Source organism: Oncorhynchus masou, chromosome 33 (assembly GCF_036934945.1).
Source record: "Oncorhynchus masou masou isolate Uvic2021 chromosome 33, UVic_Omas_1.1, whole genome shotgun sequence".
In the NCBI taxonomy this organism is placed as follows: Eukaryota; Metazoa; Chordata; class Actinopteri; order Salmoniformes; family Salmonidae; genus Oncorhynchus; species Oncorhynchus masou.
Window position 1 is genome coordinate 24,473,817 of NC_088244.1, and position 17,988 is coordinate 24,491,804.

Here is a 17,988-nt window from a genome sequence, read left to right on the forward strand (position 1 = left end):
GACTCATATCTCCCTCACTAACTTTAAGCACCAGCTGTCAGAGCAGCTCACAGATCACTGCACCTGTACGTAGCCCATCTGTAAATAGCCCATCCAACTACCTCATCCCCATAGTGTTATTTATTTATTTCTCTCCTTTGCACCCCAGTATCTCTACTTGCACATTCATCTTCTGCACATCTATCACTCCAGTGTTTTAATTGCTATATTGTAATTATTTCGCCACTATGGCCTATTTATTGCCTTACGTCCCTTATCCTACCTCATTTGCACACACCGTATATAGACTTTTTCTAATGTATTATTGACTGTATGTTTTGTTTATTCCATGTGTAACTCTGTGTTTGTGTCTCACTGCTTTGCTTTATCTTGGCCAGGTCGCTGTGGTAAATGAGAACTTGTTTTCAACTAGCCTACCTGGTTAAATAAAGGTGAAATAAATACATAAAATAAAATAACTAGAATGAGAGTCTATTTCTATGGGTTTGCAGCTGTAGTTTGATGTAGCTTATTGTGCATTACACTGTGGTGTCCAGTCTGCAAACTATGTTAATAAAGATGTAACTTGATGATGTGATCAAACCTAGAGCAGCAGAGGGAGACTCTCTCTGACTGGTCCACTGGCAAAAGACTGTGGATGTGTCTAATGTGCCTTATTTCTGACTGTAAAACCAGTGGACCTGCATGAATGAATGAATGAATTAGCTTGAAAGACCATGGCATATTGACAGCACACACATGCGCTATCGCACACACACATACGCATGCACACACACACACACACACGCACACAGGTCAGACCATAATAAGTGATGTAAAGATTACATTAAGAGAACTCAACAATCAGCCTTTCTCTGGACAGCTAACGAAGCCACAGCACATCTGTGATGGAACACAGGCTCTCTGTAATGTGTTGCACTAGGAACCGCTCGATACATTACAGAGGGGTAGTGTCTACACACAACACAATGTTAAACTGTTATGATGCAGTGACTAGACAAAGCTACCCTTTTCATCTGAGGTCATTATATGGGTGAATGTTGTCCAGAGACAGTCTTGTTCTGTACTAAATTACAGCGAGGAGAACAGTACAGGGGGATGTCCTTAAACAGAACATTTGCAGACCATCACACTTCACTTATAAACTGCATTTAAACGTCAATAAGGTTTTTTAAATGTATTTTTTTATCAGGCACATAATGTGGTCAGTCCTACTGACAGAGCTCCTGGGGTCAGTCCTCCTGACAGAGCTCCTGGGGTCAGTCCTACTGACAGAGCTCCTGGGGTCAGTCCTACTGACAGAGCTCCTGGGGTCAGTCCTACTGACAGAGCTCCTGGGGTCAGTCCTACTGACAGAGCTCCTGGGGTCAGTCCTCCTGACAGAGCTCCTGGGGTCAGTCCTACTGACAGAGCTCCTGGGGTCAGTCCTACTGACAGAGCTCCTGGGGTCAGTCCTACTGACAGAGCTCCTGGGGTCAGTCCTACTGACAGAGCTCCTGGGGTCAGTCCTCCTGACAGAGCTCCTGGGGTCAGTCCTACTGACAGAGCTCCTGGGGTCAGTCCTACTGACAGAGCTCCTGGGGTCAGTCCTACTGACAGAGCTCCTGGGGTCAGTCCTCCTGACAGAGCTCCTGGGCACCCTTGGTGAGTCTGGGGTCCTCTCTGGGAGATGGATGGCTGTGATGTTGGTCTAAGACAGCCTGGTGAACACTTCCCTCCAGCAGCAGCAGGCCAGGCTTGGTGCTGGCCTTATAAGGCAGTGGAGGGGTGATGTTCTTCTTGTTGCTGTTTCATCCTTACTCAGACACACAGAACAAAGCTGGGAGCTGGAGCAGCTAGTGATTCAGCTTCACAGGCCCACTGACTAACAGAGAAGAAGTGACCAATACAGTAAACAAGAGAAAAAGAACGATGAACCAGCATGTGCGTAAACACACTGCTATGTGTTTGCGCGGGAAATGACATTCCTGGATACGGAGAGACATTTGCAATTGATTATAGTAGTTCCGGGAGGTAGTGTGTTCCTTGCTTGTTTGAGTATCAGTAATTCGCTACTGAAGTTGATACAAATACTTTGTTAACAAAAACAAAGAGGAATAGTCATTGTTACCTCAGGTAAGGTTGTGAGCCTTATCTACAGCTCTCTCCATAGAGTCCCATAGTGCAGACCCTGGCAGTAAGTCACACTGTCTGCCACTCTAAAACCTTTCATCTTCACAATGGCTTCACGTGGGCAGCTTGATGGGGACATGATGGTACCTACTAGACAGGATGGAGGGAGGTCAGTGAGTTGAGGGGGAGACAGAGAACGCAGCCACCATTACCTGAGAATCCTGAAGGACGCTTGTGTTATATGCAGATGTGGAAGGTGGGGAGTGGAGAGTGGAGAGCAGACTGCGGAGGACTGATTAAAGACAGTCAAAAGAAAGGGAGGGAGGGAGGGAGGGTAGTGGCGAAAGAGCACAGCTATTTTCCCCTGCCCTTGCACTGCAGCAGCTCTCCCAGGAGAGGAGGTGTGTTGACAAAAAAGGGTAGAGCAGAAGGAAGGAGCGAGGAAAGAGGGAACACTGAGGATAGGAGTACACTGTACTGTACATATTGCTATCCCACACAGCAGGTGCTGTACTCATAAAGCATCTCAGAGTAGGAGAGGGGGGAGGGTACAGAAATCAAATAATTTGATAGTGGTATGTTTATACCACGCACAGCAGGATAGCATGGGCTTGTGAAAACCCCATAATAAGCCGCTGGTGATGAGTGAATGGGTGGCCAGTCTGATGAGTAGACACACGCTCAGTGTCTGTCTGTCTGAACAGATTTCACAGTCAGCACTGATGTCACAGTTTCAGCCCTCCTCCTCTTCGGAGCACCATGTCTGTCTGGAGGAAAGATGCTCTTTTGTGGCTCCTCTCTCTCTCACACTCTCTCTCTCTTTCTCTCTCTCTATGTCAGTGAGCTGTGTTCCTTCTGTCTCTCTGTACTGTTGGGCTCAGCAGGGGTGGAGGAACTCACCTGGCAACTCGCTGCACTTGTCCACATTGCCATGGCAACCTCATGGCCTGGCATTCACCGAGTTGGCAGTGAAGAGGAGAGAAAGAGAGAGAGAAACACAACATCAACAAAGCACTTACATTATTTTGCAAGGCTTAAACTGCATCAGTTATTCAAAAGGACAGGTTTCATTTCAGTTTCTTACCAGCGTTTTCAGAATACATGGTTTATGTGGGCTCACATAATGAAATAAAATCCATAGTTGAGTCAACAGACACTTGAAAGAACAATCATTTTTCTGCCAATTGTCCTTTTACAGTAATTGCGTTATGGACATCATCTCTTGCTGTCATTGCCAAGTGCCAACTAATCCACTAGGGTGGCAGGTAGCCTAGCAGTTAAGAGTGTTGGGCCAGTAACTGAAAGTTCACTGGTTTGAATCCCCGAGCTGACTAGGTGAAAAATCTGTTGATTTGCCCTTGAGCAAGACACTCAACCCAAATTGCTCTGTTAAATTACGTAAAGGTACCTCTTTATTAGAGTATTTGTCCATTTGAGTTCCCCCAATGCATTATATAACAAGTTGTTCTGTAGATAGAAAATTGGCTTTGTATCCATTAATTACAAACATCATTAAAGATTATTGTTTCAATTTATTACCAAATTAATACAGCATTATAACAATTATTACATATTGAGCCTTGAAAGCATTTTGTCAGTCTGGTCTATTCTTCCACACAGGATAAACAATGTTTTTATCCTCTCAATTTCACTCAATCACCACTCCTGCCCTGTCTTCTATCTCTACCAATAGATTAAAGTACCGGGGAATTGTTTTCATTGTATTTGGTATTTGGTATTTTATTAGGATTCCTATTAGCTGTTGCAAAAGCAGCAGCTACTCTTCCTGGGGTCCACACAAAACATGAAACATGACTTAATACAGAACATTTATAGACAATAAAAAATTGTTAAAGGCACACGTTGCCTACATGCCAATACATACACACAAACTATCTTCGTCAAATAGGGGAGAGGCATTGTGCCGTGAAGTGTTGCTTTATCTGTTTTTTTAAACCAGGTTTTCTTTTATTTGAGCTGATCTGAGATGGAACGGAGTTCCATGCTATAATGTCTCTTTATATGTCACGCCCTGACCTTAGAAAGCTTTTCATTCTCTATGTTGGTTAGGTCGGGGTGTGACTAGGGTGGGTCATCTAGGTGATTTATATTTCTATGTTGGCCTGGTATGGTTCCCAATCAGAGGCAGCTGTTTATCGTTGTCTCTGATTTTGGATCATATTTAGGCAGCCATTTCCCCTTTGTGTTTTGTGGGATCTTGTTTTTGTGTAATTGCCTGTGAGCATTATTATAGCGTAACGGTTTTTACATTTTTTTTATTTTTTATTTTTCTATTCTAAAATAACGGATGGAAACATATCACGCTGCATCTTGGTCTACTCCTTATGACGAACGTGACATTATAATACGGCATGTTTTCTTGAATTAGTTCTGGATCGGTGGCATATCTGGTGGGGAAAGTCTGTGAGTCAAAGCTGTGTGTAAGTTGACTATGCAAACAATTTGGGAAATTCAACACATTGTTTCTTATAAAAAAGAAGTGATGCAGTCAGTATCCAACTCTTAGCCAAGAGAGACTGGCAGCATAGCATTTATATCAGCCCTCTGATGACAATGAAAAGCAAGATGTGCTGCTCTGTTCTGGGCCAGCTGCAGCTTAACTAGGTCTTTCCTGTCAGTACACGACCACACAACTAGATAATAATCAAGAAAAGACAAAACTAGAGCCTGCAGGACTTGCTTTGTGGAGTGTGGTGTCAAAAAAGCAGAGCATCTCTTTATCACAGACAGACCTCTCCTTATCTTTACAATAATTTAATCTATATGTTCATTGCTGGTCGTGTAGAATAAAACATGACTTTCTAAAGCACTTATCAGTCTCTTTTTCAGCTGATAATTCTTGTTCTTCACAAACACAAAGGCAGAGTCCGCAGAGGAGACCTTCAACTACAAAAAGCTACAATACCCCCTCTTCATCAAGGTACTACATTCTGACAGCAGTGAGCTGCAGTGGGAATTGTGGGTGGAACTTAGTACTGGCAAAGATTAAGATTATTATTTTGACAAGAGAGTTGAGAGACCGCTCTAACAATGGCAATGCACGTCCTCAAAGATGGAAGGCAGGTGGAGCAAATTAGCAGTGCCATTTTCTGTTGACTGAATTTGACACTGTCACTGACCTCCATACAAAAATTCCTAATTTAGTGGTCTTATTTTCGTGGACAGAATTTGGGCAGGTTAAACCGTCTCACTTCACCTCTTCCTCTCTGCTACAGGGTCAAGTCGTTCATCTCCTGATGGTGTACAGATGTGTTCATGTTTCTCCCGCCCCAGGTAAAGCTTTTAACCACCACAGGCCCAAATCATTTACATTTTACTCATTTAGCAGACACTTTTATCCCGAGAGACATACAATTAATAAAGGGACTTACAATTGGTAAGATCAGAAACCCATTCAGCTGTGCCGTCGGAAGACAAAAGACAGAAACATCCCAAGCACTACAAATTGCCCTATCCAGTCCCCTGTACAGAGAACTGGATAGATTGAATGGATTCATTTGGACCATGCCTGCGGAGAGTAAAATACGCACACACACGCCAACACACACACATATAACAGCTAAATTACTCTCTAAACAACTCAAAGCTAAAGGGACAATCTGCAGTTTGAACTACAAAAAGTGGACACCCCGCCACTGATTAACCCTTGTGTAGTCTTAACATTCTGTATACTCCCTTTGTCCTAAGGGGAAAAAATGACCCGCCTTCACTAAACCCCTAAAATAAAGCATCTTAATTGAATTTTAAAGCCCAAATCTATTTTGCATGAAGAAACAACCTATCATTCATCGCAAACTTTGTGAATATCTGGGTTTTCCCTCTTCACAATGCAGAAAGACTGCATTTAATCAGTGGACAGCTCTCGTTTTTATTACAACACCTGTCATAATTGTTTTCTTTACTAAAGTAGAGGTTATTATTGTTGCTAAAGGTACTACATAGGTGTAAACATTTTATTTTTTTAGCAAGAGATATCACTTATATAGCCTAAGACAGTAGCAGAAATGTGCAGAAAGTAGTTTTGAATGTATTTTATTGAAGGGAAACAATAAGACTTTTTTGGCAACATAGTGATATATACTTACACTGTACAATGAGGAATTCCAACTACAAAATATTAGTCTTCTCCTATTTTTTTTAATCATTTGCCCACACACAAAGTGTATAAACAACAACAATAAGATAATAGATACAAAACAAAAACGTGAAGAACATAACTCAATCAACTCTAATTAGCACATGTAGGACAGTATGTAAGTGTGTGTGCATGGACTTTGCAGATGTATTTCTCATGCACAGTGTATAGTATTTGTCTAACAGTCCTTCTTTGGGGGGCAGAATTGGCATCTCCTCCTCTTGCCTGCTGCAGCCTCAGGTGCATCAGGACACAGTAGCGTGCCGTGGTTCTGGGGCCTGGGCCTTCAGTGAAGTCCTACACAGTCCCACCCGAATTAATCCACCTCTTATTACCATCATTATGATGCCATGGCTCTAGACACTATGCATTTAGACAGAAACGCAGAAAACCAGGCGTTGCGTCACCTTGAAATTGACATTTTTATTCAGAGAATTGCAGGGGAAGAGTACAATACCTTTTCATTGTGCAGCTTCGTTGCCCTGCGCGCTTGTTCGTTGAACTGTGGATCCACTCGGGTGTCCCCAAAAGTTTTCAAAAGCACCATTGCTTGTAAGTGCCCAGCCGTACTTTGGTGTCTCGTTGCTGCCTTGGTTAGATAACTCAGGTTTGCAAACCAGTGTGGCTCCAAACACCAAATCGATCACTTGCAAATAATAGGCATTCCCAGCAGTACAGTTTGCAGTGCTTCTCGGAGCCTGCTCATTGATAGCGCCCATAATTGAAAGTGGCGAACGAACCCCTTTCCCGCCTGTGACAGGCTTTGTAGGGTCGGCATCTACCTCTCCTGACTATGTCTAACTTTTCTTGAAAAGTTTGTCTTGAGAATGGCGTTATAATTATATCCTCAACCAAATCGATATCTTCTCCTTCCGCCATTGTGGGTTGAAAAAACTGTTTAGTAGTACGCAAATTAATTTGTTGATCAATTTCAGTTTCCTAGTTCTGAGACCTGCCCATATAGGACCTGCCTCTCAATATTGGTAATCCAATCAAAAGACGTGCACGCACTACGCCTGCTAGCTGGCTCCTGTGTAACACTGGAGCCAGCCAGCAGGCGTACAATAGCCAACTCTAAAGCTGATTGGTTGACACTAAATTTTAATTTCCATTCACTTTAAGCTACAAGCGCCCACACTGTTGATTCGGAAGGCCTGAGGGCAGATTTTAGACCCCTGGCAACACATGATGGCTGAATATGATTGGATAAAATATCTAACATAAAGACCAGCCCTCCAAATCTCAACCTGGGGCTGGAAGCAGTGCAACCAAGAGGAACGCTATAAAATGAAGAGTGTAACTCTTACTCTGGGGAATAATTTAATACATATTTGTGGGAAAATATATTTAAAAACAATTATATTCTGATAATGTTTAGGCCAGCAGAGAAGGCCTTGCTGGCCCTGACGGCCCACCACTGTCAGGACAAGATTCAGACCCCTGAACAGCTTTCACAAGCGCTGCAGTTGTGCGGTGGAGGCGCACCTTTCTTTGAATGTGTGGGGTTACAAGTGCCTTTCCCAGCTGCTCCAGGAACACCCTCTTGTTCCTCTTATCAGGCATCCAGGTAGGGTTGATCTTGTTCCATATCACAAAGGCATTGTATGAGGACACATCAATGATGTTATTGAAGATGACCAGGGGCCAGCGGGCAGACATCCTCCTGCAGCTGTAAGTTCCAATCACCTTGTCCAGGTTGTCCACGCCTCCTTTGTTGTGGTTGTAGTCCAGGATGATGGCTGGCTTCCTGTCCTCACGATCACTGATCTCAGATGTTTTGTGCAGTGTGCTCAGGAAGACCACATTCTTGTTCCTCTTTGGGAAGTTAGAAACTAGAGTGGTGGTGAGCGTGAAGGTAAACTTTGATGAGAAGGCCTTCCCCCCCTTGTTGTGAGGTGTGCAGGGGGGAGCTCAGACTTGTTCTTTCTAACTCTGTCAATCATGGTGATCTTTCTCTTCAGGAGCTGCTGGCTGAGTTCAATCAGTAGCACACATAATCTCAATTTCTCAGTGTGTGTGTAAATTATTTTTGGACTGCCGGGTCAAAAATGACCCTAAGACAATCTTTGTACCCTGGTGGTGTACAGCTTTCAAGGAAATATGAACAATGGCGATTGTTTAACTTTTTCTAACGTTGGGGTCACTCTAGGAAAAGTCATCACATTTCAAGTTGAAAAAATATGTTTTAGGGGGTTTTCTCTGCTGTTAAACGTAGTGGCGGATCATTGTTTACCCTTAAGACAACACAAGGGTTAAGTAAACAGCTGAGGGCTAGAAAAATGGAACCAATCGCAAACTCAAGGACATAGCTATGGATTCAAGGAATAGCCATCCATGATATACAAATTATAGTTTTAAACTTGGAGTAAAACAACTTCTATTTTGGGTTCTGATGGGTACGACAGTTGAACTAAGCTCATCGGTCATCTAGAAATAATATTATTCAGGAATTAGTGGGTATTTGTCATGAATTAAAGTCTAAAAATGGATGTAGCAACAGCAAATTGCCCCTTTAACCGCAATATCATTCCACCTGTTTTACCGAGTAAGATAATTACCCACTCAACCCATTTCCTCACTTTTCCACCTCGGTGAGAGAAATAGATACAGCATAAAGAGACCTAGACATGTGAGACCTACACTCATACACAAACACACACCCTGTTACTCGCCCCGTGCTCGATCAGGTGGTAATTCTGTACAATGGAAAACAAAACCCCACTGAACTGTATCTGTGGTGATCAAACAATATGTGCTGTTCTCTGCAAACCATGGAGAAGATACTGTGATATTGTTGTGTCGAAAATTTTTATCAGAAGGTGGATGGAGTGAAAAAATCAGAAGCATCTCAACAAGCAACCTGGAGCAGATAGGAGTAGAGCAGTACATGAACACTTGTATGAGTCAGAGGGGCTGGAGGACAGTGAACAAATAAATCAATGGAAGAAGAGGAGACAGATGCTGAGAAAGAGAAGGAGCTTGAGCAGAATACACTACACTCCTTCAGGTGGCTCATCTTCAGCCTTACTGAGGACCAGGACTGAACGTTATCTGAAGGTCCACTAACCTCCAACTCCAACAATAGGGAAGAGCCATTCAACAGCTTTACATTTGACCTCATATTCTCTTAACATTTACTAGAACCACAGAGACACACATTAGTTTATGTACACTATATATACAAAAGCATGTGGACACACTGTGAAATGTGTGGATTTGGCTAGTTCAGCCACACCCGTTGCTGACATGTGAATAAGGATGGATGCCACCTTTCCAACAAGACCATTTCTGCCCTGCTAGAGCTGCCCTGGTCAACTGTAAGCACTATTATTGTAAAGTGGAAATGTCTAGGGGCAACAACGGCTCAGCCGCGAAATGATAGGCCACACAAGCTCACAGAACGGGACCACTGAGTGCTGAAGCACGTAACGCGCAAAAATCGTCTGTCCTCGGTTGCAACACTCACTACCAAGTTCCAAACTGCCTCTAGAAGCAATGTCAGCACAATAACTGTTTGTCGGGAGCATCATGAAATGGGTTTCCATGGCCGAGCAGCCACACACAAGGCTAAGATCACCATGTGCAATACCAAGCGTTGGCTGGAGTTGTGTAAAGCTCACCGCCATTGGACTCTGGAGTAGTGGAAACGCGTTCTTTGCAGTGATGAATCACGCTTTACCGTCTGGCAGTCCAATGGACGAATCTGGGTTTAGCGAAAGCCAGGAGAACACTACCTGCTGAATGCATAATGCCAACTGTAAAGTTTGGTGGAGGATAAATAATTGTCTGGGGCTGTTTTTCATGGTTCGGGCTAGAACCTTAGTTCCACTGAAGGGAAATCTTAACGCTACAGCATACAATGACACAAGACAATGCTGTGCTTCCAACTTTGTGGCAACAGTTTGGGGAAGGCCCTTTCAGCATGAGTTTATGTATCAGTTGTTGAATCTTGGTATGTTCATACAAATATTTCTACATGTTAAGGTTGCTGAAAATAAATGCAGTTTACAGTGAGAGGACGTTTCTTTTTTTGCTGAGTTTATTTAGCAGATGTTATTGTGGGTGTCAATGTATATTGTCCGGTTCTGATCTTTCTGACTTGTTCAGCAGTCTGTCTTGGGGGTAGAAGCTGTTTAGGAGCCTTTTGGTACCGCTTGCAATGCAGTAGCAGAGAATGGGCTGCCTAGCTGTGTGGAGGAGAAGGTACTGCTCCGTTTCAACCGTTATGGGCAGCCTAGCTGTGTGGAGGAGAAGGTACTGCTCCGTTTCAGCCGTTATGGGCAGCCGGGCTGTGTGGAGGAGAAGGTACTGCTCCGTTTCAACTGTTATGGGCTGCCTAGCTGTGTGGAGGAGAAGGTACTGCTCCGTTTCAACTGTTATGGGCTGCCTAGCTGTGTGGAGGAGAAGGTACTGCTCCGTTTCAACCGTTATGGGCAGCCGGGCTGTGTGGAGGAGAAGGTACTGCTCCGTTTCAACCGTTATGGGCAGCCTAGCTGTGTGGAGGAGAAGGTACTGCTCCGTTTCAGCCGTTATGGGCTGCCTAGCTGTGTGGAGGAGAAGGTACTGCTCCGTTTCAGCCGTTATGGGCAGCCTAGCTGTGTGGAGGAGAAGGTACTGCTCCGTTTCAGCCGTTATGGGCAGCCTAGCTGTGTGAAGGAGAAGGTACTGCTCCGTTTCAGCCGTTATGGGCAGCCGGGCTGTGTGGAGGAGAAGGTACTGCTCCGTTTCAACCGTTATGGGCAGCCGGGCTGTGTGGAGGAGAAGGTACTGCTCCGTTTCAGCCATTATGGGCAGCCTAGCTGTGTGGAGGAGAAGGTACTGCTCCGTTTCAACCGTTATGGGCAGCCTAGCTGTGTGGAGGAGAAGGTACTGCTCCGTTTTCACCGTTATGGGCAGGCGGGATGTGTGGAGGAGAAGGTACTGCTCCGTTTCAGCCGTTATGGGCAGCCTAGCTGTGTGGAGGAGAAGGTACTGCTCCGTTTCAGCCGTTATGGGCAGCCTAGCTGTGTGGAGGAGAAGGTACTGCTCCGTTTCAGCCGTTATGGGCAGCCGGGCTGTGTGGAGGAGAAGGTACTGCTCCGTTTCAGCCGTTATGGGCTGCCTAGCTGTGTGGAGGAGAAGGTACTGCTCCGTTTCAACCGTTATGGGCAGCCTAGCTGTGTGGAGGAGAAGGTACTGCTCCGTTTCAACCGTTATGGGCAGCCTAGCTGTGTGGAGGAGAAGGTACTGCTCCGTTTCAACCGTTATGGGAAGCCGGGATGTGTGGAGGAGAAGGTACTGCTCCGTTTCAGCCGTTATGGGCAGCCTAGCTGTGTGGAGGAGAAGGTACTGCTCCGTTTCAGCCGTTATGGGCAGCCTAGCTGTGTGGAGGAGAAGATACTGCTCCGTTTCAGCCGTTATGGGCAGCCGGGCTGTGTGGAGGAGAAGGTACTGCTCCGTTTCAACTGTTATGGGCAGCCTAGCTGTGTGGAGGAGAAGGTACTGCTCCGTTTCAACTGTTATGGGCAGCCTAGCTGTGTGGAGGAGAAGGTACTGCTCCGTTTCAGCCGTTATGGGCAGCCTAGCTGTGTGGAGGAGAAGGTACTGCTCCATTTCAACCGTTATGGGCAGCCGGGCTGTGTGGAGGAGAAGGTACTGCTCCGTTTCAGCCGTTATGGGCAGCCTAGCTGTGTGGAGGAGAAGGTACTGCTCCGTTTCAGCCGTTATGGGCAGCCGGGCTGTGTGGAGGAGAAGGTACTGCTCCGTTTCAACCGTTATGGGCAGCCTAGCTGTGTGGAGGAGAAGGTACTGCTCCGTTTCAGCCGTTATGGGCTGCCTAGCTGTGTGGAGGAGAAGGTACTGCTCCGTTTCAACCGTTATGGGCAGCCTAGCTGTGTGGAGGAGAAGGTACTGCTCCGTTTCAACCGTTATGGGCAGCCTAGCTGTGTGGAGGAGAAGGTACTGCTCCGTTTCAACCGTTATGGGCAGCCTAGCTGTGTGGAGGAGAAGGTACTGCTCCGTTTCAACCGTTATGGGCAGCCGGGCTGTGTGGAGGAGAAGGTACTGCTCCGTTTCAGCCGTTATGGGCAGCCTAGCTGTGTGGAGGAGAAGGCTTTTTTGTTTCCTTTAGTGTCCTTGCATCAACAGCCTTTGAAATGTTTGAATTCATATGATGAAATGGGATTTCTGGATTCAAATGAAGTATTTAAAGTGTGTGCGTGTGTGTGTGCGTGTGTGTGTGTGTGTGTGAGTGTTTGTACATACGTACCTACGTGTGTGTGTCAAAGGGAAACTAATTAAGCGAGGTCACTCACTCAATATTGAGCAAGTAAGATTATTGTAACAATATTCCTGTTAAAAAATGTATTGTGTACACAGTATTCCCTTACCAGGGGCAGGAGCTTAGGATAAATAGAACTCCTGGTGTGGGTCTTCTCTGGTGGTTATAATTCCAGCAGCATCAGCATATGTTCCTCCACCAGCATCCATTATTCATGCAGTATATCTACAACGACTCCATCACCTGACTCCCACTGCTTCACCACTTATCTTCACAACGCTGTTTCCCAGGAAACATATATAATAAACATAAATGAGGGTCGTGTCCAAAATGCCACCATGTTCCCTATGTAATGCACTCATTTTGACTTGAGCCCTATGTGTCTTGGTCAAGAGTACTGCACGAAATAGAATAGGGTGCCATTTGGGATGCAGGCGAGAAGTGAGTGAACCTCTTCAGATGATTAAAAGGGATGTAAGGTCCTGGGGCAGACGGAAGGGGACACTGAGGTGTCCCAGTAATGACTTTTTAATTGCATTTGTCCCCTGAGGAACACCCATCCACACCACAGGGGAATAGTTTAACTTTAACCCCATGCACACATATCCACCCTTCATGCATCAGGGCACAGGGGGAAGGGCGAGCTCAACTTTAGCAACGCCTGGTTTTTCCTGATTTAATTCCAGTGTGGATACAATCTAGGTTTTACTTGTGGGTAAACACCAGCGTGAACTAGCGCAATTCCCAACATATGCACGCACTCTGTCTCTCAAACACGCATGCATTCACACTCTCAAGCGCGCACGCATTCACACTCTCAAACACGCACGCATTCACACTCTCAAACATGCAGGCACTCTCGCACTCAAACACGCACACACTCTCACACACGCAGGCACACTCACACTCTCAAACACGCACACACTCTCACACACGCAGGCACACTCACACTCTCAAACACGCACACACTCTCACACTCTCAAACATGCAGACACTCTCACACTCTCAAACATGCAGACACTCTCACACTCTCAAACATGCAGGCACTCTCACACTCTCAAACACGCAGGCACTCTCACACTCTCAAACACGCAGACACTCTCACACTCTCAAACACGCACACACTCTCACACTCTCAAACATGCAGACACTCTCACACTCTCAAACATGCAGACACTCTCACACTCTCAAACATGCAGGCACTCTCACACTCTCAAACATGCAGGCACTCTCACACTCTCAAACATGCAGGCACTCTCACACTCTCAAACACGCAGGCACTCTCACACTCTCAAACACGCAGACACTCTCACACTCTCAAACACGCACACACTCTCACACTCTCAAACATGCAGACACTCTCACACTCTCAAACATGCAGGCACTCTCACACTCTCAAACATGCAGGCACTCTCACACTCTCAAACACGCAGACACTCTCACACTCTCAAACATGCAGGCACTCTCGCACCCAAACACGCACACACTCTCACACACGCAGGCACACTCACACTCTCAAACACGCACACACTCTCACACTCTCAAACACGCAGACACTCTCACACTCTCAAACACGCGCACACTCTCCCACTCTCAAACACGCAGGCACTAATTAGGTGGTTGATGTTGCTGTGCCATCAGCTTAGCAAATGAGCTCTCCTACTTTTTTAGCTCGAGGAGCCTTGTACTGCTGAACTACACATGACCTTTATGCCTAGCCATCATTTTCTTGCAGTGGTAATGCTATGATATGAACTTATTATCCATGTGCTGTGCCTGATGCAGTACATTTGCATTAGACACCTGGTCTATTCTAGAAAAACACAGAGGTAGAGAGAGAGGTAGAGAGAGAGGTAGAGAGAGAGGTAGAGAGAGAGGTAGAGAGAGAGGTAGAGAGAGAGGTAGAGAGAGAGGTAGAGAGAGAGAGGTAGAGAGAGAGGTAGAGAGAGAGAGGTAGAGAGAGAGAGGTAGAGAGAGAGAGAGGTAGAGAGAGGAAGAGAGGAGAGAGAGGTAGAGAGAGAGAGGTAGAGAGAGAGTAGAGAGAGAGAGAGAGAGAGGTAGAGAGAGAGAGAGGTAGGTAGAGAGAGAGGTAGAGAGAGAGAGGTAGAGAGAGAGAGGTAGAGAGAGAGAGAGGTAGAGAGGTAGAGAGGTAGAGAGGTAGAGAGAGAGAGGTAGAGAGAGAGAGAGGTAGAGAGAGAGAGAGAGAGAGAGAGAGAGGTAGAGAGAGAGAGAGAGAGAGAGAGAGAGAGAGGTAGAGAGAGAGAGAGAGAGAGAGAGAGAGAGAGGTAGAGAGAGAGAGAGAGAGGGTTGGTAGAAAGAGAGAGAGGTAGAGAGAGGTAGTGAGAGGTAGAGAGAGAGAGAGGTAGAGGTAGAGAGAGAGAGGTAGAGAGAGAGAGGTAGAGAGAGAGAGAGGTAGAGAGAGAGAGAGGTAGAGAGAGAGATAGGTAGAGAGAGAGAGGTAGAGAGAGAGAGAGAGTAATCCTACCAATAGCTCTTTTAAGGAAGTGAGGTTTGGGGGCCACTCAATAAACTGGACTTTAAAATGTGGGACAAACATCGAATTGAAGCCCTACATGCATAATTCTGTCCAGAGAAAGTCCAGAGAAATACACCAACTAATGCATGTAGGGCAGAATTGGGCCGTTTTCCAGTAATAATGAAAATACAGAAAATATCAATAAAATTTTGGCTACATCTGAATTCAAGTCCAAATTCAAGTCTGCAATTTAAATCACTTCAAACCCAAGAGCTGAGCCCAGAAACGAGCCCTCTCAGTCAGCTGGTGTTGGACCTCACCAACCAAGCTGACACCAGCACTGCTTCAAAAGAAAGAATTCCAATAAGCAAAATCATGAACCAATCCAATTAATCATATTTACAACATTGGGAAAATGAAACAAAATCCCAAAGCCGACTAAATTGCTATCTGACCCTAAACAGAGAATATGAATTGGCTGATTATCTCTACTCTGTCAGAGATACGAAGCAGAGACAGATCCTTACCAAGTACAGGTTGAGTGACCATCAATTGGCAATAGAAACCGGCAGACATAAAAATACATGGCTACCCAAAGAGGAGCGTGTATGTGGTCACTGCATAACAGGGGAGGTAGAGACAGAGATGCACTTTCTCCTTTACTGTGATAAATATTCCTCACAAAGAGATTCATTATTCACAGAAATGACTACACATATTCCAAATTTTTACAAATTGAACCCAGAGGAAAAACTAAGAATACTCATGGGCGAAGGAGCAATGGCTCCTATTGCAGCCAAATATGTATTTTCCTGCCATAGCCTGAGGGACACGGAATAATAACATCTGCATAGTAAGCAGTAACTTGCTTATTATTGCTATTATTGTTATTACTATTACTATTGCTGTTTATCATTCCAAATGTGGGTGGTAATGGTAGTGATAACAGTTTAGTGATGGTTAGTAGTAGTCGTAGTAATGATGGTTGTAGTTGTAGTACTGATATAAAGGAGAAGATGACCGTTATTTAGTTATAAGTTTGTTATAGTTTCATTTTTCATAATTAGATTTTTTATTTATTACATTTCTACTATTGACTGTTACCATTTTATTGTTATTATTTTTGTATTTAATTTTGTATTTTGTATTTACTACCATTTTATATTTTATATTTGCTATCATTTATAATTTTGTTACAATGTATATTGTATACATTGTTGCTTTGGCAATATTGACACAATGTTTTTCATGCCAATAAAGCAGCTTGAATTTGAATTTGAATTTGAGAGAGAGAGAGATAGGTAGAGAGAGAGAGAGGTAGAGAGAGAGAGGTAGAGAGAGAGGTAGAGAGAGAGAGAGGTAGAGCGAGAGGTAGAGAGAGGTAGCGGTAGAGAGAGAGGTAGAGAGAGGTAGAGGTAGAGAGAGGGAGAGAGAGAGAGAGAGGTAGAGAGGGGTAGAGAGAGAGAGGGGTAGAGAGAGAGAGGTGTAGAGAGAGAGGTGTAGAGAGAGAGGTAGAGAGAGAGAGAGAGGTAGAGAGAGAGAGGTAGAGAGAGAGGTAGAGAGAGAGGTAGAGAGAGGTAGAGGTAGAGAGAGGCAGAGGGAGGTAGAGGTAGAGAGAGGCAGAGGGAGGTAGAGGTAGAGAGAGGTAGAGAGAGGTAGAGAGAGAGGTAGAGAGAGGTAGAGAGAGGTAGAGAGAGGTAGAGAGAGAGGTAGAGAGGTAGAGAGAGAGAGGTAGAGAGAGGTGTAGAGAGGGGTAGAGAGAGAGGGGTAGAGAGAGAGGTGTGAGAGAGAGAGAGGTAGAGAGTAGAGGTAGAGAGAGAGAGGTAGAGAGAGAGAGGTGTAGAGAGAGAGGTGTAGAGAGAGAGAGAGGTAGAGAGAGAGAGAGGTAGAGAGAGAGAGAGGTAGAGAGAGAGAGAGAGAGGTAGAGAGAGAGAGGTAGAGAGAGAGAGAGAGGTAGAGAGAGAGAGAGGTAGAGAGAGAGAGAGAGAGAGAGAGAGAGAGAGAGAGAGAGGTAGAGAGAGAGAGAGAGAGAGAGAGCGCATCATTGTGATGACAGAGACAGATGGGTTATTGTGTGGAGACGAGGCTTTAAATTCCTCCATTTGTCCCTCTATCTGATCTGTAATGACATGGATTTACTCACTTGGGCTTGCACAGGTCTCTAATAACACTGATAACACGGATTTACTCAGTATAAACCCACACTCACATTGTAGATGGAAATATAATACATCAGCTAGACAGAGGGAGAGACAGACTGACAGCATAGCTAGGTAGATGGAGTGAGTGGGGAGAGGTAGAAGAGGTAGAAATAGAAGTACAAACAGAGACTCAAATCCCCCTGGACCAGAGCACACAGCCCAGGGAGGAGTGATGGAGGAGAAGAGGGACTTGGGAATGGGAACGGTTACTGGCGGTTACTGGCTTGTTCTCCCTTTCCCTTTCTCTGTCTCCCCTCCTTCCTTAAGCCTCAGGAGCTGGAATCCCCAACCTGAATGGACTGTGTCACATGGAAGGGGACTTTGAGGGGAAAATCCAATAAGGTGCTGGAGTAGATTGATCAAGCCAGGATAAAGGCTGAGTCAAGCATGTCTCTTTCTCGATCTGTTACTTATTGCCTACCCTTTGTTTCTCTCTTTCTCCTTCTTTCTAATCACTCCTCCCTTCTCGTCACTCCTCCCTTCCACTGCCTGTCTTCATCCACCGTACATCCTCATATCCTCCTGTTTTGTACTGTCACCTTCTCTCTCCCTTCCTCTGTCACCTTCTCTCTCCCTTCCTCTGTCACCTTCTCGCTCCCCTCCTCTGTCACCTTCTCTCTCCCTTCCCCCTCCCTGCTCTCTGAGGCCTCTAGAACCCTCTCTCCCTCCTGTCCAGTCTCCTGTTGTCACGGTCAGCCCACTGCATGCATAAACAATAACGGCCTGCCTCTCCACTGCACATTATGCTCACAAGGGTCAAGCGGCTGGACAGCTGGGCCAACAC